Here is a 26,807-nt window from a genome sequence, read left to right on the forward strand (position 1 = left end):
CAACAGGCCCCTTATATTAGGTTAAAGGCATCCCAAACGTAGTCCATAGAAGTCAAACCCATATTTATAGAAAAATAGTCTAGGGTAGCCAATTTGAGAGCCCTCGCTATATCCGTATCCGACAGCATAGATCTTTTAAGTGTCCATCTGGAGTGTAAATTATGCCTTTTCCCACAAAGGACAACAACACCAAGGCAAGGTCTGATATATGACTAGGCAAAACAGTTATACAAGTCATATTATCCAAACTTGGCGTGTCCATTAAAGCATAATCAATTCTTGAAGAATGGCCGTGCTTCTTGCTATGAAACGTAAATCCCTGTTTATCCCCCATCTTTACCCTCCAGACGTCCACGAGCTCCAGATCGTATAACATGTTTTTCAAAGCTTGTCATACTCAAGGTGCCCCCACATAGTGGATCTGATTGGATCTGTCTTTCAGGGGGTCAAGAAGAACATTAAAATCGCCTCCTATATTTATTGGCGAAACAACTTCAAGCAAATTAGATTGTAACTTACAAATATACGTAGGGCCGTCGGAATTGGGACCATAAAAGGAAGCACATGCTAACTCTAGGCCTCCGAAATCTAATATGCCCACTATCCACCTCCCTGACAAGTCGGAATGAATGGATTTAATGGAGCATCCTGCCCCCTGTTTTATCAATATGGCCACCCCATTGCTATGAACTGTCTGCTCAGAGGAGCAATGATATTTAACCCAGGAGTATTTAGGGAATATAATACAACACTCTGCATGGCTTAAATGTGTCTCCTGAATAAGACAAATTTGAGCAAGGGATAGTTCCATATATTTCAACACCAATCTTTGTGTACGGGGGCACCTTAACCCATTGACATTCCACAAGATAAACTTAACCTCGCTACTCAAAGGAGGCATACCTGCCATCTGATGGTAAAATACAGAACAGCCGATCACTTATAAATGTGAGATTGAGGATTTTTTTTAGATTTTAACCCACAGCTCCCCACCCGGTGCATCTCACCACCACACCCTCCTCCCCCCCTGTGACCCACCCCCCCCTCGGGAAACCCTCCCTTCTATTAGGCTAGAGCCTATTCGGCCTCTGTCCCTTGGGCCATATAGGAAAAATAATTACTTAATGCTTCTATCACAGGTCTCAATGGATAGGGGCCCCCTTACTTCCGCCTTCTCCTACTTACACCCCACCTTTAATTTTTTCTATAAGAGCATCAACCTCCTCGACTGAGCGAAAAATGTACATGTGATTATTCCACATGATGTGCAGTGATGCAGGAAACTTCAGTTGAGCCTTGGCCCCCAGCTTATTTAAAACCTCACGTCTTTTGCCCAGCTCCCACTGTTTTGTAACAGTGATGTGTGATACATCAGATCTAATGGAAAAAGAGAAGGGATTAGAGAAGGAATTAGATGTTATACTTCCTTCCTTTAAAGCCGAGGAACGAATTGCTTCTTTAACAGTATATGTTAGGAAATTGATTACAATTTTCCTGTTTAACTGGATTTCTTTTAAAAGGTCACGATGTACCCGTTGAATTTCCTGGGCAAGATCTATGTTGGGAGAGTTTTTTAACACTGTCTCTTTCAATAAGGATACCACAAACCCCTTGATATCTGCACCTTCAAGCTCTTCAGGGGCATTAATAAGTCTAAGATTGTTCTTCCTAGTGTGATTCTCCAAACACTCAAGGTATTCCTTCAGTTCCGTATTCTGGGTTGCTAGTTTAGCCATTTCCGTTGTAGAGTTATGGAGTGCCTCCTTAATTTTCGGTATCTCCTGTTCTAATGCGTCAGTTCTTAATGAGACCTCCTCCAACTTCTGTGCTAACACCACACAGGACGCCTGGATCGCTGCCTGGTTTATCTCCGAAACTGTAAACCTGTTCCTCATCTCATCCTTAAGAGACAATAACATTTCTGCCAAAGAGCCTATTGGCATCACTGGTTTATCTGTCGCAAGGACGAGATCTTGTTCGCCGTCATATGCGTCACAAACCTCTAGAGGGGTTAACCTATTTGAGATGTCAACTACAGGATCAATGATAGAGAAAGAATTCCCTTAATTCCCATGGCCCGCAGCTCCATTGCTCAAGGGACCGGGAGTGCCAGGAATGCCTGGTGATTGCATATTACATTGCGTATTGAGGGGAATCCAACATACCAGGAGACCTGAGCTGAGTGGAGTCGGGTGGTGTAACAGACTGTGGCCTGCCGGAATTAGGAAGACCTTCCTTGTCCGGACCAAGGGTTGTTGATGAGGATGAAGACAGGACCTTATAAAACTCTTTTAAAGAGGGGGTTATTTTTTTTTAAGGTTGATGTTTTCTTACCCTTGCCCTTTCCTCTACATTTGGCTTCGGCGGCAGACTCAGTATTAACACCTTTGATTTTAACCTGCTTTACTGGCACTCGGACTTCAACTTTGAGTGGAGAGACTCAAGTAGGCAGACTTAGTTGTGCAATATCAATGTTGGCGTAAAACTGGACCGCCCTGGTACGCAGCGTGCATGCTTCAGCCTTTGGGCGGAGAAAGACCGAATTGCTGCGCTTCGCTTGTCTCCATACAATTGAAAATCCTCTCTTCTTTACTGGCTATCCGGGTAATCAAGTTGCGAGATTTCTCTTGATGGCACATACATACACAGCTAGAAAAAAGTCCTGCAATAGCTCAAGTGAGCTCTTACCTTCCTTCAAAGAATAAGTGATGCCAACTTTGCTCCCAAAACCTGGCTCCAGGCGCCCTACCTGGACAGCCGACTCACCACTACCTCCAGGTCTCACACTGACGTGGTCTCCGGTGCTGACTCTGCCTCCTGTAGCCCAGACCTGGAAGCAAGCTACACCGCTACGCCGCCACTCACGAGCCGCGCCCTCCCATTGCGAAGCTCAGAGCGCTGGTGAGCCTCCACGAAGTTCTGGGTCCATGTACCACGCCCAGCTGAGATCAAGAGACGGAAGAGAGAAAAGACGAACGGAAAGGACCAAACACCTTAGGTAGGAATATAAGTGAAGAAAAACAGGTTTTAGGTTGCAGATGTCATTCCGGGGCCTCGCCTAATTGAGACCAGGCACGGACCCAAGGGAACATCGGCCGCGACCGCATAGCTCGCGGCCGCCATGTTTGCAAGTTCATCCTGAACTCAGGACCCCAGAGTGACTCGAAGGGCTAGTCTGCAGGCCTCATGACCTGAGCCTCAGGGACATAAAAGGCTTTCCAACAGCTCCTGTACCTGTCTTCAGTGTGTTCCTGACCCCAAGTGGTGCCGCTCAGGTTCTGGACCCTTGGTGGGGCTCCTGAGCTCTTGCAATCAAGCTTTTGGACTCTGTGCGACTGCAAACTGGCCCATTCCCACTAGAACAGTATCGCTGGCTCTGAAAAGCAGTGCAAGCCGCTGCCAGGCCGTCTCTTCACACAGCAAGCATTGATCACCCGCTGAGGAACCACCACCGCGAAGCTCCAACCTGGCAGTCCACCTTGTCCGGCCTGATTTACGCGCCATGCTGACCACCACCCGTGATGCGACCCTCGCCAACGCAAACGGGACTCTTGGCACAAAATTTGGGAAGGTAAAACTTCAACTGGAATAACCTGGGACTGCGTCCTACCTATTCTCCATCACAGTCAGCCTGAATGTTTGAATTTGGCCCAGTCCAGTGTGACCAGATAGGCGTGGTTGGCACTTTTCTGCTTTTAGGTGCTTTTTACAGTTTATTCTTTAAAAATTCTTAACTGCCGTTCGATGCATTGGATTTGGGTCGTTTGAGTCTTCTCTTATTTATTAACTCCTTGCGTGCTGCCGTCGGCCATTGAACGTCACGGGCACTACCTTCCTAGTGCTGCACACATTCAACGGCCGACGCGGCCCCGCCCGCGCAAGGTAACGCCCGCACCGCGACGGAATTACCACCGCGGTTAACAGGTTAAACTAAGCTCTATTGTTTTGTGTGGTGTTTTCACTATTTTCACTGTTTTACTGTTTGAAGTGTTGCACAAATACTTTACACATTGCCTCTAAGTTAAGCCTGGTGTTCTGTGCCAAACTACCAGGGGGTGAGCCCAGGTTAAATTGGGGTTTGCTTGTGCCTTACCCTGACTAGATTTGTGGTTGCTGCTTGACCAGTGCTCACACACCAGTCAACTAGTAACCCAATTTCTAACACTTATGTAATGCAAATACTGATTGCCATCAATGGAATTTTCTATTACATACACATCTAAGTAGCAACCGGTCAGCAGGAGTGCAATCAGGTGTCATTAATAACAAGCCAAGTGCATTAGGCTGGACTGGCACAGTGACTGTGGCAGTATGAGGATAACAAAATGGGTGTGCCACAGGTATTTTGAATTAAAAGGTTTTGTAATTGCCACTGTGCTGGAAAAAGCAACGATTTATGGCTCCATCTAAACTGCCTGCTACCAGTTCACATTTGCAAGGTTTTCTTTTCTTTGTGTATTTAGAGCTCCTGAAATGCACTAAACTGGGTGTCTGCAGAGATTAGTGCGTCTATAGATTTGACATCACATGACCAATAGCACTGCAGCCCCATTGTCCAGGGATATGCTTTGAACCTAGCAGTGGCGTCACTAGGGGGGGTGCGGACCGCACCGGATGTCACCCCATTATGGGGTGACACCAATCTGGTTACGCTGGCTAGCTCGCTCTGCACGCTGGGTGGCTCGCTCTGCACTGCACAGTGCAGCCTCAGCCTCACCTCTGCTCTGCGGCCAGACAGTGCTGCTTTTATTTATAGTGCAAGCCGCAAGCGCATGGTGCGGCGGGTGCGCACCTGCAGGCTGCACCTGCTTACAAATTAAAATACTGCAGCCAGTCAGTGCAGTGAGTGAAGCACCTTGCCACGCACGCACTACCTATAGTGGTGATGTGATGTGATGATGGTGGTGCGATGCGGATGCGCGGCGACGGCGTACCCAGTTTGTGGGTTCTAGGGCCGTCAATCTTTAGTGCTGCCAATGACGGCCCTGGGACAGCCCCCGCGTGCGGTGTTCCTCTGACGCGTCGTGGCGGTCGCGAACCAGCACCACGTCTGTGGGAGGAGACTTGGCAGCGCAGGGAAGTGCGTGCTACGGTGCGCTGCTAGAATAAGAATTAATGGTTGTCACCTTCCTTCTTTGATATCGCGAGCGCCGTCCGTTGTCTCCCCTTCAAATTTGGGACTGACTTGGGTCCGGAGGCCGAGGTGAGAGAGAAATATCATTTACAAATATGAATGAAGTTACTTAGAAATGTGGCAGTGCAGTGGCACACAATCAGATCGCAATCGCATTACTCCCAGACAGTCCCCACCAAGGCCGGCCCAAGAAGACAGTCACAGTGTGGCTGGGTTTGGGGGCACACACCCTAAGCTTCACCTATCACTGAAGTAGGTTTAAGCTTTTTTTAATTCCCAAAATAGTCCTGGTACCGTATCACACCAGTGCCCCGGGGCAGAACGGGTGTTAGAGCTCCCAGCAATATTGCGTATTATAGGCACCGGTACGTAATCATGATTGCAGTAGTGCACATGTTGTGCCTCTTAGATCACTTCAGCAAGCAAAACCCTCCCACCATACGCTGTTCTTCCCCCTGCTATCCCACGACAAAACGTTGGTGCCGCCTTCGAAAGTAGTACAACTCACATCATATCCAGGATGGTAACAGGCCTCCGCCTTTCAGAGATGCAGTTAGTTACAGACTCATAGATATGTAGGTGATCACCGATTCGGCAAGGCAATCCTGTCCTGGAACGTCCACTGCCACCTCTCTGGATAGATTTACTTCCACGGAGTAGTACACCATCCGGTGTAATACTATGTGTGAGTAAACTGATTTGCACGTGTAAATTCACATTTAAGACTCTCAAAAGTGAATCTGAACCTATGATACGTTGAACTTATAATCAAAGCGGTAGAAAAGGGGGTGGTGATGGACGGAGCATCTGAACCAATCAAACACTCACACCCAGTCAACAGATCTGGGTTTAATCCATCACCGTTCTTTAGCCCACTCTGCCACCCCAGTTCAGACATGGCCATATGCAAATCAGTCTGACCCTGTGTCTCATGGGAACAGTCCAGCCCGAACTGCCAAGCCATGCCTTCCCTGCACCGGAAACAAGCTTCCTAAGACCGGTTTGTGGCATTTCAGCCGTCTTCAGCCAGGCTTGCTTGAATCCAGTGGCAAAGTGAGCAAGGGACTCACATCTGAGCATACCCTGCCAACTTATGGCGAGCTAAGTGGTACAAAAGGGGGTGGTGATGGACGGAGCATCTGAACCAATCAAACACTCACACCCAGTCAACAGATCTGGGTTTAATCCATCACAGTTCTTTAGCCCACTCTGCCACCCCAGTTCGGACATGGCCATATGCAAATCAGTCTGACCCAGTGCCTCATGGGAACAGTCCAGCCCAAACTGCCACGCCATGCCTTCCCTGGACCGGAAACAAGCTTCCTAGGACCGGTTTCTGGCATTTCAGCCGTCCTCAGCCAGGCTTGCTTGAATCCAGTGGCAAAGTGAGCAAGGAACTCACGTCTGAGCATACCCTGCCAACTTATGGCGAGAAAGCGGTACAAAAGGGGGTGGTGATGGACGGAGCATCTGAACCACAGCATCTGAAGACAGCTGAAATGCCAGAAACCGGTCCTAGGAAGCTTGTTTCCGGTCCAGGGAAGGCATGGCTGGGCTCTCCCTGTTCATCCCTCAAATCAGCATGCCCCGCACAAACTATCTACCATGTTAACTAACCTTAATAATAATTTATCATATTGTTAATTGATCCTGAGTTTACGTTATCTATTGACATGCAATTCACACCACTATGTCACTACACTTCAATCTAAAATGCTTCAGAGAAATCACTTACAGAACAGGTATGCTGCGCCCTTCAAAGCTCGCCCAAGTACGGGGCAGATACTTTTTACAATACACCAACATTCCAAGTGGTGCACCTGGAAAGCTGCCCCCACGGGGTGGTGCTCCTTGGGTGGAATTTTACAGAGCGGAGAAACCCCTTTTCTTGAGATCCATTCTCCTTCCTATACTGGTAGCTCTTGGAAGTAGCATCCTTACAACCATTTCCAGGGTGGGAAGGATTCTGCTCGAAGTTTGGGAATGTCTGCAGATGTACATTTATATGGTCTAGAAATATTCAGTATTAAATCCATATGCGCCATTTTGAGAATTCTAGACAGGCGTAAATAGAGGTATTCTTGTCCGTAAATGGCTCAAAATACCTTTTTTGACTAGGGTCCACTGTCTAATGTATGGACCTAGATTTTTATATTTTCGCAATTACTTTTTTTGGACCTCGATCTACAGATTTAGACCCTTGGTTTCTTTTATCTGTGTCTTCCCTGTAGTTTTTGAGTAGCCCGTGACATGCTGATGTAAATTACAGTGCAAATCCATCCTTGTTGCATGACCCCCATTCACAAATACTGACCTGCAGAAGAATAAACAAGCTTCTTGGGCCAGTAGGTCAGGCTTGAATGAACATGGAGATAGCATGTGTTAGCTCATTAAAGCCAGACCTAGTAGCTATGGTGGAGTTGTAGTTGTAATGAAGGTGATGATGACAATGGTCGTAATGATGTTGGTAATAGTGGTGGTGGTGTTAGTAGTAACGGTGGTTGTAGTAATGGCGGTGGCCACCGGTGGGAGAAATAGTGGCACTGGTAGTGGTGGTCATGTTAGTAATGCAAATGATGACATTTGTGATGTTAATGGTGGTGGTTTTGGTGACTATGGTAATGCGGGTGGCAGATTTAATGGACTTGATAGTGGTAGTAGTAATGGTGATAATAATGGGGATGGGGCAATGGTGCTGTTAATAGTGGTAGTAATCGTGGTGGTACTGGTGCTGGTAATGGTGGTAGTGGTAATTATGGTGCTATAATGGTGGTGTGAGAATGGGGCAATAGGAAAGATGTTAGCAGTGGAGCAACGGTGGTGATAATGGGATTATTAATGGTGGTGTGCTAGAAGAAGTCTAAGAGCAACTTCCTGATCAGTCACTTGTAGAAAACACTCGGTCAATTCATTGGATACCAATATGAATTTAGTCTTATTAACAAGAAGGTGTTCTAATCTCTCAAAGGGTCCTGTGGCGTTGAATTTATTCTATGTCTGACAGGAAGATCTCATCAACGGGAATTTATTTCTGAGTTTTTTGTAGAGTTTTATCTGAAAGGAGACCAGAGGCCTCATGTGGCCCATACAGCACTTTTGCGCCCCTGGAACTTCACTTTTTGGATGTTACGGTTTCGCAATGTGCCACTACCTAGTTATAAGGCGACGTAAAGCCACTTTGCGTGGCTTTTCATGGCCTTATAAATATGTGCCCCTTTCACACAGACAACTGCTTGTAAGGGGTGTTCCATGGTTGTTGCTGTGGGTGTTCCTACGCAACGGGGGTCCCTTCCTGCAGAAAATGAATCGTACCCGCAACACCGGCACCCTTGCACCATGGCAAAAAGGTACCTGTGTTGGCGCACAGCAGCCTATTGTGCACCGGTACAGGGGAAAAGGACAGGAATGCACCGTATCATGTAGATACAGCGCATTCCTGCTCTTTTCTTTTGCCGTAGGTCAGCACAACAGGGAGGCCTGCCACGCTGCCCTACGGCAAAAGCCCATAAATAAGGCCCCAGGTACATGTCTGTCCAAAGCATGGAATGGCAGTGGTCTCTTCTTAAGGTAAAGACTTCTCTCTTAATAAGCTCTCCTGTCTCTAATATATCAAATTAAAATAGCAAATAGTAATGGAGGAATGCTTGTCAAGTCTAAGTCACTAGTAGTACATAGGCTGCATTCCAGTCCATCATCTGTTTGCCCACTGCTCCACTCCGGATTGGGTGGGGATTAAACATATGCAAATTAGTCTTTGTCCATCTCCAATGAGAACAATCAAGCCCAAACTGCTCCCCTCGAGGAATCTTCACCGTGGATAGACTATTTAATTGCAAGTACGGGGCCTGGGATATATTATGTAATGTAATGGACACTTATATAGCGCTCCTACCACTCCAAGGAGTATCTTGGCGCTCTACCAACCTAGATGAAAATAGGTTGGAGGAAAAAGCCATTCGGTGAACACGTACATTACACTAGTGCCCTGCACGCAGCGCCTGTGAGGGAGAACACCCAAGTTTTCAGGGATTTCCTGAAGTGACTTTCATGGGACAGTGATCGAAGATGCAGCGGGAGCTTGTTCCAGGTCTTAGCTCCCAGGGCAAACAGAGATTTCCCTCCTTTAGTTGACAGCCTGAAACTGGGGACTATTAACAAATTTTGGCTAGCAGACCTCAAACATCGGGTGGGGTGATACTGCTTGAAGCCACTGGACAAATATTTCGGTCCCTGCTGTTGGAAGGCTCTAAATGTGATCAGAAGGATCTTAAATAAGATCCTTTTGCCAATTGGTAGCCAATGAAGTGCACTAAGTGCAGCCGAAGCAGATGACTTACGCGGCCACCGTAGTACCAACCGGGCAGTTGCGTGCTGGACCATCTGTAGCTTATGGAGTATGGACTTATTAACTCCAGCATATAGGGCTATTGCAGTAGTCCATCCTCGAAATTATTAACGTAACTGCTACCGTTTTCCTAGCTGGCAGAGGAAGAAGATCAAAAAATTTCCTCAAAGATTTAATTAGGTGAAAACACATGCCAGCTACGGCCAGTGCTTGTTGTTTGAAGGACAATTGGTCGTCAAATTTAATGCCCAAGTTTCGAGCAGACAAGATGGTACTGGGAGGGGCTTCAGCATCATCAGGCCACCAGTGTTTCGGGGAAAACAGATTTTCTTTTCCAAACGGCAAGATTTCCGTCTTGCCGGAATTACATTTGAGGTGATTGTTAGTCATCCACTCAAACGTAGCTGTTAAGCATTTTTTCAGGTTTTCCTCTGCACCAGGCAGTTCATTATCCAACACCAGAATGAGCTGCGTGTCATCAGCATATGATATTGTGCTAATCTAGAATTACATAATTAGCTCCATCAGGGGCACCATGTACAAGTTGAAAAGTATGGGGCTTAAGCCAGAGCCCTGAGGGACCCCAGAGCTGATGACTTTAGCTTCTGATTGAAATTGGCCCAGGACTGTGACTTGGCGTCTGTTATAGAGAAAGTTTCTGAGCCAGGCCAGAGCTACCCCTCCTATTCCTGCATTAACCATCCGGTCCACTAAGATGGTGTGTGAGACCGTATCGAAGGCTGCCGACAGGTCGAGTAAAATCAGGACAGCCTTCTTTCCCTGGTCCATGGCAGTTCGGAGGGTCTCTGCTGTAAACAGCAGGGCCGACTCGGTAGAATGTTTCGACCGAAACCCTGACTGGTTGGGGTGCAAGATGTTGTTCTCCTCTAGGAAATTTGTAAGTTGGATATTTACAAATTTTTCCGCCAGTTTGAACACCAATGGGAGCAGGGAAATGGGACGCAGGTTGGAGAGGGTAGTCACATCCGATAGTGCCTTTTTCTGGAGGGGCTTGACTGCAGCAAGCTTCCATTCATTGGGAATTTCTGCCGTGGCTAATGATGAGTTTATGATGTTATTAATAGTAGGGTTAACCACCTCTATTAGTGTCTGCAGAACTGAAGGTGGGCAGGGATCGAAAGGAGATCCAGATTTGCTGGCCAAAATGGCCTTAAGGGTATCATCAAGGGAGACAGGATCAAATGAGTCCAAGCGGGGGGACCTAGTAAATAACTTCTCCGCCTCTGTCTGTTCTAGATTCCCTGGATCAGAGGATACCGGAGGAAAAGTCTTCACGATATCCGAGATCTTCTGTTCAAAATAGTCTGCAATCGCATTGCAGAAGTCCTGAGACGGAGGAATCTCCTGCAATAAAGCTGGAGGATTGATATACTCATTTACTATTTTGAAAATGTCCTTGTGTCCAGTGCCTGCGATGGATATGGCCTGTAGATAGTGGGCCTTTTTGGCTAGCTTGATCCCTGCATGATATTGCCTTCTAACTGATTTATAGGCATTACGGGCATCAGCGTCATAGTTCCTGCGCCACCTTCGTTCCAGTGTTCTCACCTCCCCTAATTTTAATTTCAGGTCTGGCGAGAACCACGGAGCATTTCTTTTGCTCTTGGTGACGCCGGAAGTATTTCTGCCGGTAGAACCTAATAAGGCGCCAGTGGTAGTTATCCAATTGCAGAATTTTTGGTTATCAGTAGAAGTATCACCCGTAAGAACGGGAGTGCTTTCTTTTAACATGTCTACGAGATCAGGTCTACTGGAGAGTTTCTTCCAGTTAGGTTTGTGAATTTTATCAGGCCCTCTATTCTTTGTCCTATTTACCGAGGCTTTGTATTTCAGTGCAACGTCGAATGGGATAAAAAAATGATTGGACCAAATTAAAGGACAGGGGGATTTAACTAATAAGCCAGTTGAATTAGAGCAGACACAGTCCAATAGGTGTCCTGCAATGTGCGTAGGTTCTTGGTTAAGGAGAGTGAGCCCGAGGGTGTTATTAGTGTCCATAAAAGTGCTTACTCCTGACTCTTTGGGGGAGTCCAGGTGCAGATTCAGATCCCCCAATAACGTGAAATTGGAAGATCTGAGCACTAAATTGCTCAAAACATCACCTACGCTATCTAGGAACTCGGTGGGAGACCCAGGGGGGGCGATAGATAAGTAAAGTAAAGTAAAGTCCACATTTGTAAAGCGCACAATCACCCGTAAGGGTCTCTAGGCGCTGGGGGCCGTCGGAAAGATTAAGCGAGCTATTGCCCAGAGTCACATGGTGCTGGGCTAACCTGCCGCCGGAGCCGGGGATCGAACCGTGGTCCCCAGATTCCAGCGTCAGTCGCCCTGGCCGCGGCGCCACACCTCTTCCCTAATAAGGGCACCTGAGAAAGAGTAGGAATCATGGATACCTAGACAGAAGGCCAAAGCCTCTGCCCCCTTTATGTCTGTCAATTCCTGGATGGAACACTTAAGTGTGTTGTGATAAATAATGGCCAGGCCTCCCCCCCGTTGTTCGTTCCTATCCAAACGCTGTATCAGGAAGTTATGAGGAAGAGCTACAGCTAGGTCGGGGTTACACCAGGGTTTCAACCATGTTTCAGTAACCAATAACCAATCTAGATTGGTATGCATGATCAAATCATTTATACTTTGAGCGTTTCTGCAAAGAGAGCGAGCGTTAATCAGTCCTCCGCGCAGCACAGAAGATTGTGAGGGCGGGGCCGGGGGAGAATATAGAGTCAACGTAGACTTACAGCGATGGCAGCACACAGGTCCATGCCCGTTCACGATATTTATGAGCTCCTGACAGTGTATACGAGGAGAAGTGTGTAAGTTGAATAAGTCTCCAGCCGTACCTGACATGTCAGTAGCATAGCAAGGGACATGATGCGCCTCAGAATTCCCTGCCTCCTTAGCGCTGACGGGCGCAGACGGGCAGGACTCTGGCTTGACTCCGGCGAGAGTCAGGCGAGCCCGCTGCGCGTCACCGCTGCGCGTCTGCATGGGAGGTTTAAATAGGGAGCTCAGCTCACCTGTACGCCTGGGCACTAGAGCGCTCAGCCGAATGGTGCCACCAGACCTCCCCAGCTACCCCCAAGATGGCGGAATCGCAAAGCGCCACAAAGAGCTACACGTCAGCCCGCCAAAACAGCGGTGAGGGGCACAGTTTAGAGTGCAAGTATGAGGTAAGCGAAACTATTAAAATCAGGGTTAAAAAATTATATTTAACAGAGATACGAAAAACGGGGATGGTATATTTAAGATACGCGCTCTGCCTTACACATGAGCTTGTTGCAGCGCGCACAGAAAGTAAAGTGCAGCGTTTCACTCCAAAGCTATTTCCATATATATTAGGCAGCATTGGACTCCCCGGACAATTCTTACTGCTGCTTCAAAGTTTCTTGCTCTTGTGGATTACCTGTCTGCTGGACAGTTGTCAGCAGTAAGTTTGACAGAAAAGCACATAACCACATTTAACTTATATCTTTTTTTTCTCACTGTATAGTTTTTTCTGGTCGAAATAAAAAAAAATCCCTCTAAATTTGGGAATATTTGGGAGTATGCCCTTTCTTTAATCATACATAAAACACACAGCATGCGAATGGTCATGCAAACTATTAGTGTATGCTGCCAAAGTTTAGTCTTTGTGGGCTTTCCCATGCATTTTGCTGGGCCACTTCCTCTATCGCGCCCATTTTAATATCCGTAGGGCCTCATTCATAAGCACCTGTGCACCGGCGGAACATCACTTTTATTGGCATTGCGGCCGCACACAGTGAAGTGTCATATCTACAAGACCATGTAAAGCCACGCCGCATGGCTTTTAATGGTCTTGTAGATATGGTATTAGGCAACGCAACGCAACGCAAGTCGCTGCATTGCCTCACACTGCGATGGAGAGGCGTGCCATGGGGGTTATGGTGAGCGTTCCCACATAACACCCATGACATTTGACATGTTCCCAGATTTATAACGTTCTGTATACCTGGGAATGCATCAAAAGCCTACGCCTCCCAGGGGAGGTACAACGTGGAGAAATTACTATTTTTTTTCTTCCTGATTTTTCCTCTTTCTATGTGTGCTGCATTCAGCAGCACATAGGAGGAGGACCTTGGCTCCATTGATTATTTTTGTTCAGGACGGTGTTCCTTCCTGCACAAAAACAATCATTCACCAATGCAGACACCCTTGTACCATGGTGCATGGGTGAGGAGCTTGAAGGCTTCGTTGGCGCATGGCAGCCAAGTGTGTGCCAATACTGGGTAAGAGGGCAGGAATGTGCTTTATCTGATAGATATGGCGCATTCCTGCCCTTTTGTTTTGACATAGGGCAGCGCATCAGGAAGGCTTGGTTTAGAGTGCCGCATAAATTATGCAAAAAGGAAGCAGAGAACTCTGGGTAGTTCCCAAGTTTAGGTGGAGAGCAGCTACTCTACAGAGCACTCTAGAATACCAGCAACACTCTAAATCTGCTCACGTCAAATATCTGTATTTCGTGAAAAGTTTTTAAGCATAGGATTACTAGAGTGCCATCCAAGCCGAGCTAGAAATGGACAAAGTCTTTTAGCATAGGATTAGCACAGTGCTGCCCATGCCAACAAGCCCTCCTGTTACCTCAAGTAAGACCCAGATAACGGGATTGCTGAGAGGCCGTTGATGTCATTCCCCCTTTCTCCACCACTCTGATAAAGTGTCTCCTGGTGTGATTCTGGTTGGGGAATGAAATCCACTTTACTCCTGAGGGCCTCAGGACTAAAGTGGACTACTTCCCCCAACCAGTAGTGCACCAGGAGGTGCGTTTGCAGAATGGGGGAGAAAGGGGCTGGGGCCTCTGACAACCTTTCAGTACTCCAGCTGTGTGGGTCTTACTGGAGGTGAGAAGAGGGGTAGTTGGCCCCTTAGGAACCTCAAGAGCCAAGGGGACTTCATCTCACGACCAGTAGTGCACCAGGAGGCACGTTTGCAGAGTGGTGGAGAAAGGGGCTGTGGCCACCGAACAACTCTCAGTAAACCCACTAAGTGGGACTTACTGGAGGTAACAGGTGAGTAGTTGACCCCCAAGGACCCTCTGGAGCCAAGGGGACTTCATTCCCCTACTAGTGTTGCACCAGGAGTCGTGTTTGCAGAGTGGTGGAGAAAGGGGGTCGTGGCCTCTGACAACCTCTCAGCAATCCTGCTGTGTGGGACTAAATGGAGGCAACAGGAGGGTAGTTGGCCCCCAAGGATGACCTTGAGGCCAAACTACCCCTCCTGTTACCTCTAGCAAGTCCCATACAGTGGGATTTCTAAGAGGTCTTTGGAGACCATGGCCTCTTACTCCACCAATCTGCAACCGTGGCTTGTGGTGCACTACTGGTTGGGGAATGAAGTCCACTTTACTCCTGAGGGACATTGTTGGCAAAGAAGCCCTCCTGATACCTCCTGTAAGTCCTACACAGCAGGATTCCTGAGAGTTGGTCAGAGGCCCAGCCCCCTTTCTCCACCACTCTGCAAACGTGACTATTATTTAAAAAACCATAGCAATTTACTGAAAATAACATGGGTTACAGGGTCGTTTTAGTTAGAAAATAGAATTTTAAAGAACATAGAAATTCACTGAAAAAACAAAGGTTACAGGGATGTTATAGTTACGAAATGGAATTAAAAAAAACCTTAGAAATTCACTGAAAAAACCAAAGGTTATAGAGACGTTATAGTTAGTCTCAGGTGTCACTCGTACAAAACCAGAGAAATTCAGCCGTTATAGTTAGTGAGCTAACTATAACTGTTGCCACCACAATACACTGCTTATTATCTTATGCATTACATCACTCATGACATGGTCAGTGTCATTACTGACGATATCACTGATGACATTTCAAATGACATCACTGATGACATCATCTGGTAACTGTGAGTGTTTTTAAAAAGTTTGAGAGTTAAATATACCACGGTGTATTGATGAATTAGTGGGTGTATGAGTGCCTGATTGGATGATTCAAAGGGTACACGACTAACTGAATAAGTGAGCGATTAGGTGTCTCAGTGAATGTATGGGTAAGTGACTGGTTGTGTGAATGTCTGTATCTGTCTGTATCTGTCTGTCACTTGGTGTCTAAGTGGCTGTATGGGTGTGTGAGTGGGTCATAAGCAGTGCAATGCGGGGGCTCTAGTTATAGTTAGCTCACTAACTATCACTAACTATGCCAGCTAAATTTCTCTGGATATATATATATCAATATATATATATATATATATCAATATATATATATCATATTATATATATATATATATATATATATATATATATATATATATATATATATAGAGAGAGAGAGAGAGAGAGAGAGAGTTTTCAGCAGTGCAGAAAAGATAAAAATAGCACCCTACTGGTTTATGGTTTATGATATATGGATTCCTGTAGGAAGCACTCCATATAATTATTCCAGGTACAGAAAAATGTTAGTTATAAAGTAACACATGAGCACACATGACCTGCAGGAACAAAAGATTGGAACCCCTGCAATAATTAAGAGCATTGAGGAGAAACATGAATAAAACAAAAATACCAGAGAAAATCAATTTCTTTTGTATGTATATAGACGTTGCTGTTACTAGGAAAGCATTTGCATTCATTGTCCTTAATAAATTAAACAAAATCTAAACCCATATTGAAAATACATCAAATACCTTCTCATTTATTCACATATGAAAATTTATTAACAGCAGATAACTCGGTGTCTTCTAAAGGAAATTCAGATTCTCTGAGATCCTCTCAGGCTCTGGAAAAGACAATGCAAGGAGATTAAAGATAATAGACGAATGGAGAACTGAAGGTGTACCATAAGGAGAGGGAATTCAATGTAATGAACATGTGGTGATAAAGGTTGAGATAGGCAGGATGAATAAAAGTTTCAGTAAGTCCTGTACAAAGCAGCTGCAACGAGGATTACCAACAATTGCAAACAGGTGAAACATGCAAGTTGGATGCATCAGGAAATTAGAACACAGTAAGGCATCAAGTACAATTAAAAGCATTTTGAACTAATTGAAAGGCCTAAGCTCTCCAGATTCAATAAATATTGCTGTTGCACGGTTCAAACATTGGAAACATCACTACAACTAGGCGGTACATTGAGGAGGTAGTGACCACCCCACAAGTAGATGGCACAGTGAAGAATACGGGACATGACCACAACTAGATGGCACAAATGGGAATTAGGGTAATGTACACACTATGTGGCACAGAAGAGAAACGGACATGACCACAACTAGATGGTACAATGTCGAGTAAGGAACATGACCACAACTAGATGGCACACTAACGAGTTAGGAACCTTTCCACAACTGGATAGCACACTGAGTAGTCAGGGACATGGCCACAACTATATGGCACAGTAATGAATTTTGGTCTTGAACAACACATCTAGCTGGCACACTGAGAAGTAAGAGACATGACCACAAACAGATGGCCCACTGAGCAGTAAGGGGCATGAGCACAACTACATGAAACATTAAAGGGTTAGGATCAAGAGCACAACTCAATGGCACCATGAGGAGGTAGGGTCATGAGCACAACTAGATGGCACGCTGAGTTAGTGGTTAGGAATTATAAGTGAGGTTTCTGAAGGGTCAGTCAATAGACCTGTTTTATTTTGCATGTTTAGTATTCTCGTGCAAGTCATTGTTTCGTTGTACAATTTGTGGTCTCAATTGTGAAAAGGAAACAATACTGCAGATAAAAGAGACAAAGTGCTAAAGATATACTGACAATGCATCCAGAACACCTCTGCACGCCTGATCCTCGACATCCCTCGCCGCAGCTACATCACAACCCACTTGAGACCTGCACTGGCTCAGGGTCAACAAGAGGATAACCTTCAAGCTCCTCACCCACGCACACAAGGCACTCAACAAAACACGGACCAACGTACCTCAACAGACGACTCAGCTTCTACACCCCCACCCGCCAGGTCCGCTCTGCCGACCTCACCACAGTCCCCCGCTTCCGAAGAGCGACCTCCAGCGGCAGATCGTTCTCCCACCTAGCTGCCAAGACCTGGAACACCCTCCCCATCCACTTACGGCAGACCCAAGACCTGCTGACCTTCAGAAAACTCCTCGAGACCTGGCTTTTCGAGCAGTAGCAGCATTCCCCACCCCAGCGCCTTGAGACCCTCACAGGTGAGTAGTGGGCTTTACAAATTATATGATTGATTGATTGAAAAAAAGGGGACTGCAGGTGGTATGACAATTAATCCAGTCAAAGGAAAATATAACTATGATTTGTGATAAAAGGCAAGATTTAAGGGGCTCATAACATTTTAAATGTCTTCCCACCTGAGATGTTAGTTCAACCTGAAAATTACAGCTTTGAATCCTGATAGGGCAGGGTTAACTCTTCATCCTCCTGTGGTTGCTAAATTGAGTATCGTTCAACATAATTTACAACATTATATGAGACAGCAAATAGCAGCAATAAAATATACAGGTTACTTTACACAGTGAAGCTCGTACTTTAGAGCACAGCGGGGAAGCTCTGCAAGTTTTTCCACCCACTATTGTCATTGTCAAAGGGTCTATGTATAAGCAATGTGCGTGGCAGTTGGGCTTTGTGTATTCTCCTAAACAGCCAAACAAAATGGGAGGCTTAAGTGTGACTGGATGGGTCGTTACTGGCAGGATGGGAGGGAGAAGCTGGGCTCAGACTCACTTACACCTGAATAGGTTGTGTCCTGTCTCCACACAAAAGTCTGCATAGCCCCATGTACTGAGTCTGGAGCCCGGGCCAGGAAGTCAGGACATCTGTGCACTTCAGATGCATGCCACTAGAAGCTTCTCCCACTTCATAGGCTTAACTGTGTATAAAAGAAGGACATCAGACACCAACTCTTAAGTACACCTCTGAACCAGTGGAAACTCTGCCAGGAAGAAGGACTGCTGGGCTGCTGAAAGGTCTGCTACTCTGCTGGACTACTGCTCTGAAGGAACTGCCGCCCTGCTTTTCTGACCTGCTAACTGCTGCCCTTTTGTCTTGGGAAGAAAAACTGGACCTGCCACTTCATCTTGAACACAGGACCTCAGAGTGAGGGCTAGTCTGCTGGCCTCCTGATCTGAGCCTAAGAGAAATAAAAGGCTCCCGAACTGCTCCTGGACCCAGCTGCAGGAGCAGCTCATGCCAACCAAGTGGTTTCTCTCAGGTCCTGGATCCTTGGTTTGGCTCACAGGCTCTTAAACGCAAGCATTAGGGCTCTTTGTAACCACGAATGGGCCATTTGCACCAAGACCATGTCGCTTGCACCAAAATTCAGTATGAGCTGCTACCAGCCTTTCTCTTTGCACAGCAAGCATAGTTCGTCCGTGGAGGACCGCCAAAATAAATAACCAACCCCCTGTGACCCCCTAACCTGCTCCTCATGCCACACCAACCACCACCTGTGACACTCTCCTTTCTCATCACAACACTTTCCAACATCAACCGTTTTCACAAAACCTGAGAAGGTAAACCTTCAACAGGACTAATCTGGAACTGTATCTGACTCAAACTCCTTCACGGTCGGCCTGAACTTTCGACTTAGGCCTGGTCCAGCGCAACCAGATTGCCACGGTTGGTGCTTTTTTGCCGTTTATTCTTTAAAAATTCATAACTTTGATTCTATTGATTGGATGTTTGTCATTTTGGTCCTGTTTTATTTACTAAATATGGTTCGATTTCTCTAACTTGGTGTGGGATAATTTGTGTAAGGTGTTTTCACTGCTTTCACTGGTTAACTGACTGAAGTGTTGCACAAATACTTTACACATTGCCTCTAAGTTAATCCCGACTCTTCTGTGCCAAGTTCCAAGGAATGAGCACAGGTTAATTTGGAATTGCTTGTGCCTTACCCTGACAAGCATTGTGCTTGCTGCTTGATTAGGGCTCACACCACAGTGAACCAATAACACAAATTCTCACCAGTAAGTACATTGATGTAAAGATAGAGGGCCAGATGTAGGTAATCTTGATTTACCGATTCTAAAATACCAAATGTTACCGATTCGGTATTTTAGAATCGGTAAATGCTATGTAGGTAACTATTCAGTAAGTATTACCAAATCAGTACGATTCAGTATTTACCCAATCAGTATTTACCGATTCGGTAATTCCCATTCATTCCTATGGGCCCGGAGGCCCATAAGAATGAATGGGAATTACCGAATCGGTAAATACCGATTCGATAAAATGGGGAACTCATTCAATGGTGGCAGGGTGTCACATTGACACCCTGTTGCACCCCTGAATAATGCATGGGTGCACATGTGGCAGAAATACATGCCCTAAAGACATGTATGTCTGCCACATCGCACTGTTGTAAAAGCAAAAAATTGTTTTTGCAAAGGTTTTCGATATTTACCACCAACTTGTAGTTGGTGGTAAATACCGAATCCTTACCTATGCAATGCACTCGTTTGAGTGCTCCCTACATTGCAAATTCGGTAATTTACCGATTCAGTATTTTAAGGAATCAATAATTTAACGATTTTTTAAAATACCTGATCGGTAAATTACAGAATTTGTAATTTTGGCCACCTACATCTCAGTAGGCTGATACAGGTCGGTAACGGCCGAAATTCTGAAATTTCGGCCTTTAGCGACCGGTATTGGGCGACCTACATCTGGCCCATAGTACCTTTTCTCCGTTCGACAATCTGCACTAAACCTTAGTAAACAAACTCCGAAGACTGCGTATGTGTGAAGAAGGGCAATCTAAATCTGTTGTTTTCTCCCACTTGTAGTATGCATGTTAAAACAATGCAGACGGTCACAGCAGCACTTTTACATAAACTAAGAGTGCAAAATGCATCCATGTGTAACCAAGACTAAACCCTCCCCAGCCTCTCTGTAAGAAATTGGAGTATTAGTTGAGGGTATAAGTAACCTAAGCTCAAATCCCTGATGGCTTTGGCACAGAGCAGACAGGCTTTATTCAGGACAATGTGTGAAGTATTTTTGCAGTATAAAAATGTAATAATGTCAAAAGGCAAAATAATAAAAATCACAAAATGAATTACAATAATAAAGTGGAATTTAATAAACTAAATGACACTAAAATGACAAAAATCCTATAAGGGAAACCGGAGATATACATTTTTAAGTACAAATATTGCCAAGAAGCATAATGTGCTTGTGATAGTCAATGGTCGCAGTAAAGCAGGATCTGAACGCACTTTTACACTGACCGTGATTTTGTACAGATCAGATAAACCAACCAGGTTCAACCTAGGCAAAAGGATTTACCTTCTGACTTAGTGGACGATTTGGTGGATGGAAATTTGGCAGTTAGGGCAACAGAGTAATTTACTCCATCACCTTGACTGCACATCGGCCCACCAAATTATGAACTGACCGCCGAGTTGGATGCCAGAAACTGGCACCACAACAGTATCAATGCTTTTGCAGGTTGAGGCAAGGCTCCATCAAGCATGACGAAACAGTACTGCAAACAATTTTCTTATTTCTTTAAGAAAAATGATCAGGGTGCCTGCGTTGGCACTACGCATCCTATTGTGGAAATCACTGGGATATGTCCTATTGCTGCAAATACAATGCATCCCTGTGCTTTTAAAATGATGCAGCATGGTTCAGCAAGATGGCTTGGGGCACCACGCTACATCCTTTCCTCATAAATGAGGCCCTTATTTTATCTAAATCTGATTACCTTGCTTCTAAATTCATCGGGCATATTCACAAGATAATGACACAGCGCTGTGCTGGAAGCCATCTTGCTGCACCGAGCTGCGTCATTAGCAAAGAGCAGATATGCTTCGTATTTTCATCAATACGGCGCATCCCTGTGCTTTCTTCTGCACCTGCGCACAATAGGCTGCATAGCACCAATGCAGACACCCTTTCACCATGCTGCAAGGATGTATGCGTTGCAGGGATAGTTGTTTTTGTGCAGGAAGGGCCACTTTCCTTCACAAAAACAATAGTGATTGGTTTTTTTCTCTTTCTATGTGTTGCGCTTTTTCTCGCCTCGCTGGGGGGGTGTTAGAATCTGAAGCATTTCCAGGTGTACAAAACTTTGAAAATCTGGGAATGCTTAAGAATCCATGGTGTAGTGTGGGAACACCCACATCAACACCTATGGAGCGCCCCTTTTACTCAGAGTAATGCGTTAAAGGTGGCCGTGATTACAAAGCCTTTAAAATGGGTTTATATATTTATCGTTAGGAAACAAATAAAAAAGGCAATTGGTTAAAACTGGGAAATTGAAATCAATGTTATAACAACCCTCTAATTGTGCTTCTATTTGAGAGCACAAGTGGAAGGGACTCCAGTTCTAAATTCAACTCCTGGGCAAAGTGCTGTTGGCAGAACCCTTGGGCCCGATTGACAAAAGTAATCTGAGACAAAATCCTAATTTTACGACTTTCGGTATTCACAAAGTGCATTTAGAAGTAGTAAAGTTAGGAGTCTTTAAAATGTTGCAAAACGTCTGCTGTTGTTAACAATTGAATCACTGGACCAATTGTTATTCCTCTTCTGTTGTAGATTCGCAGCTTTCTGTTTTTGTTACGGCTAGAGGCTGGGTTATATAGATGCCTTTCATTTAGGAATAAATAAATAAAAGAGTAGCATATTATTATACACCAAAAGTGACCTGTTTGGTCACTGAACCTTTGGTTAGCAGATAAAAAAACATTACCATATCAAACTAAATGCTTAGACTTGAAAGTGTGTAAATGCTTTCCCATGCCGGCACGAATCTTTCACTCCATGCCCTCTCTCACTCAGCATCCACACAGCCTGCCACTCATCTTTGCACTGATTCATGTATTCATCCATCCATTGTCTCATTCGTGCATTCACCTACTCATCCATCCACAATATCACATATACAAACTCACCAATCAATGAAGAGGCGCTTGGAGTATTAAAGCCACATCTATTGTCTTTGCTGCTACTATACGGGTTTTATGAGAGTGTTGTCAGTAGAGTTATACTGCTAGTCTGTGAGGGTTGTGAAAGTGCTGCACTAGTGTGTGAAGGCTGGTCTGTGAGGGGGTGAGAGTGCTGTCAGTATTCTACGATTGCTACTGTGTGATGGTCATGAGAGTGCTTCTTTGTGAATGCTACTCTGCAGATTGTCGGGTGGTGCTGACTTGTGTTTTACCCTGACAAAAAGAGGGTTTCACCCCCCTCAACCAGTAGTCCAATTTCCTTCAGCATATAATTGATTATATGCATATATCATTATATTTTTCATTCAATGATCTGTCATTACTGATTTGCTTGACTGTGATCCTAAAATGTTTTCATGATTTTCAGGGGAATTTCGAGGAGTTTGCAGTGGTGATACTTATGTGATATGATATGATACATGGTATAATATGCATTAACACATTCCCCTTTCACTCGACCAGAAGTCTTCTTCCCTTCGGAGTCCCATCTGTTTCCCTAGTTTCTGGAAATGCCCATTTCCAAGGTAGAATTTGGCTGGGGCTACCTTAATTGGAGATTTTCAAATCCTTTTCTTTTATTGTTTGGGCATATGTATGTGTTTTATTCTTTCCAGGTTGAATACTGGCAGAGCATCACAGCCTTTCATCCTTCTCATAAATTGATAACATTACAGTGGGTAACGGTAGAACCTTTTTTTCATGAAAAGCAAGTCCAGTTTGCTTGGTTTCTAATAGAAGCATATGCTGTCCTATGGCAATAAGAATCATAAAGCGGTTTATACTTTGGCACCGATCTTAAAGAGCACTGTTGGTTCTTTTCATCTAATTTATTCAATATCTCTTTCTTAGTACGTGACACTTTCGTTATTTTGTGGTTAGTTGTGCAGTAAGTATTCTTTCTTCCTTATGGGGGAAACTCCCCACAACTCTCACGTATTTACCCTACACATATTTCTTTAGTATTATATATCTTCTTTCCCATCCCATCCCATCACTTGGACTTTTTTCGAATCTTTTATTCTCTTCCTCTCTCTGTAGTGCGTCTCTCCATTCCGACCTAGTCCAATTCTCTTTACCGCTGACTTTCTCATTTAGGTCCCTCGGCGAGGTTTTCTGCAGACCTCTGCTCTATTCTATGGGCATTTATTTACCAAAATGCCAGGGGGTGTGTAAGGGACATCACATACCGTTTGGCCTTAATGACATGGCAAGAAGTGATATCATATGACACTTGACCCTGATTTTTCCAGGAAGGCATGTCACATGACCCTAAAAGCACAATACTTGACATCGCTCAAGTACCATAGTAAATGCATGATTAGTATAACAGCATAACACAGATAAATGTCTAGTTTAGATACCACCTATATTATGGTGCAGACTCGATCTCCGAAAATTCTGGATCATAATACTTGCAATGATTTATAGCGAACAAGCAAAGCAAGAACCCTAGACCTGTTCTAGGTGGTTTCTCCCTGAGGAAAATTTAAAAACAAATCTGTGAAATTTTACATTTTAAAGCACAGTTTTCACATTAATTTGCTAAAATGCCATAGTAGCAAAAAGGGCCCTCATCAAATTTGCACATTTTTTCATGGTGTTCAAAGCCAATTAAACCTGATGTTCCCCAGGAGTTGACCTCATTTTTTTCAAAATGTCGTATGGGTGTCCCCATATGTCAAAAAGTACTGCTATTGTGTCAGCGCCGGCATTTTGTCATAGGTGCCCCCATCTTCCATGGGCGCCCCTTACATCAAAATTACATCATAAATGGTGGTGCCAGAAGTTTGCAATTTATAACATTCACATACCACAGGTGTCCCTTATGTCAAATATTACCTCAGTATGTCAGGGCGTTTTGTCGTGGTTGCCACGCTCCTATATGAAAGGTTTTCCACCTTTATTGTAAGCATTCTGCCATTTGGGTTCATATGCCAAGAATGTTCTCAAGTATTTTTCAATCGGTGCCCTATATGCCACGTATTGTAATTCGTATGCCAGTACCAGTAACTTACCATTGCTGCCCTTTCTGCCAAGGATTACCTCCAGTGTGTCGGTGCCAGTATTTTGTCACAGGGATCTGCCATGCTAAGAATGGCTGCAAGTAAGCCAGGCTCAGTAGTTCACCCTGAGGTCTCTATAAGACAATGATTTCCTTCAGTACATCAGGGACAACAAAAAACTTGAAAACATCACAGCACACTGATGCTCACACTCACATTCACTCACATTCCTGCTCTCACTCACAATCATTCATTCATTCGGACTCACTTTCTCGTCCACCACCTTACAGTCATTTGTATTCATTCTCAATCACTTGCATTCACCCTTAATTTCACTCATTCTCACTCATTCATACTAACACTCAGGCCGAGGTTTACTAAAGTTTTGCACTGGATTGCATCACTTTTATGATGCGAACCTGGCGCGAAGTGTTATGAGGGATTTACAATGCATCCGGTTTTGCATTGGATAGTATCTCAAAGTAACCGAGCATTGCGCTATATAACCACCCATGTTTCCATGTGGCTCTGATGGCTTCAGTTCCAGGGGTCCACCCTGCTGAGCACCTACAGAAGAGGAGGAGAAGAAGGGGAGAAGAAGGCGCCCATGTATCCCTGAGTAGCTCCCAGCTGCCCACACTGCCAGGTTAATTGGCAGACGAATGGGGGTCTGAATATGGTGGCTGCAGTACTGTTCCCCCATGTGCTGGCGGCCTGCTGGCCATGGAAGCAAGGAGAAGGAGACGGCTATGGTGGTCTATGATGAGCATGGCATCTACCTGGTTCCCGGATACATAGCCGCTGGAATGACTTGCTCACCCCAGCACTGTACCTCCACAAACCCCCCTGCTGCTGTGTGGCTCACAGGTCCAGGGGACAGGTAGGAAGGAAGCGGCCATCTCTCACCATAATCAAGGCTACTGGGTGGAGTGTCTCCTGTCTACCAACCGCACTTGAAGCCATCTCCCCGCCTCAGGCCAGGAATGGCCCTGCAGAGAATATTGACTGCTGTCTTTGGGGACATTCTTGACGAAGGGAAACTCAACATCCTGATACTATCGTCTTCATGTCAGCTCAAGTCTATTGCATGCAGTCTTGTACCTCAAGTAAAAGCTGATCTACAACTTGGGCAGTGGAGAAAATTGATGTCAGACCCTCCTGCACAAAAATATGCTTACCCTGGCATTATGGCTTTTCTCCATCAACTTGTCTTGTCAGCCTAAGCTACCTCGAACTGAGCAGCTCAGCATACCCAAGATGGCAGCTAGTGTTTATCGCATACACCTTGTGTGCATTGCTGTTATCTGTCTGTGCTTATTCCCTGCAATTGTATTTTCCTCATATGTAGTTTGCGTATCTGTTATGTTTATGAGCTATCTATACCATTGCTGTGCATTTGTCCTGATTAATTGTGAATACAATTAATCATATGTAATTCACGTCATTGCTATTCCTGTAAATTATGTATAGCGCTTGTGTTTACACCATGTAACTGGATCCGCTCCATGTGTGACTCACACAATACTACTATCTATCATACACTTCTTATGTTTACTGTCGTTATCTATCCAATGGCATTTACCCAATATGTAACTCATGTAACTGCTACTCTACCAACTATGTAAAGTGCTCTGATACCTTCGGGTCAGGTTCACACTATACAAAACGCTATAAATAATAATAAATAAAAAACAGACCACCCATGGTTTTTGATACAAATTCCTATCGACAAATATTGGTAGACAGAAATTTGTGCCATAAATCTCATGTCTCCTCGAGGCAGGTGTAACGAGCAAAAGGTTTTTATTTCTCCTCATTTTCCAACTGCGCGTGTGTGCTGCATTGTACACAGTGCTTATTTTGTAAAAAAATAAGTGCAAGGACACTAATCAGTAGGCCAACGAAGCTTTCACCATCCATTGCTCCTGTCAGCACTGCCATCACAGTACTTACACAACTACTAATCGTCACACTGCTCCAAGTGTGACAGTTGAGACTGTTCGAGACCCCCAAAACTATTAAAATGGTTTGGGCTGCAGTTATTAGTTGTTTTGAATTTATAATAAATTAATGAAACAACTGTTGTTCTGCTTATCTCTAAATCACACAAACAGCGCGAACCTGTGGCAGCTGTCGCATGTGCTGGTGTCGACAATTACTTACTTGTGCCAAGCACCGTAATCCACCAGCTCAAATTAAGCACTGATTGTACAGTATACGTACACAGTGGGAAAAGCCTAAAAGCATGGTTTTTGTACAGGAAATGACACCTTCCAGTACAAAATCTATGCTTCAGAGAACGCACACACCCTTGCGCCATGGCACAAGAGTGTGTATATTGGCACACCTGCGCAAAAGTAGAGACAAAATGCAACATATCTCATAGTAAATATGG

At 45.0% G+C, this 26,807-nt stretch overlaps 1 protein-coding gene across 1 annotated transcript in view; it reads left to right on the forward strand.

The window, feature by feature from the left end:
• KCNJ6 (potassium inwardly rectifying channel subfamily J member 6) overlaps positions 1-26,807 on the forward strand; it is a 1,187,709-nt gene that overhangs the window by 889,444 nt on the left and 271,458 nt on the right. The window lies entirely within an intron of this gene.

Source organism: Lissotriton helveticus, chromosome 8 (assembly GCF_964261635.1).
Source record: "Lissotriton helveticus chromosome 8, aLisHel1.1, whole genome shotgun sequence".
NCBI classification, from domain to species: domain Eukaryota; kingdom Metazoa; phylum Chordata; class Amphibia; order Caudata; family Salamandridae; genus Lissotriton; species Lissotriton helveticus.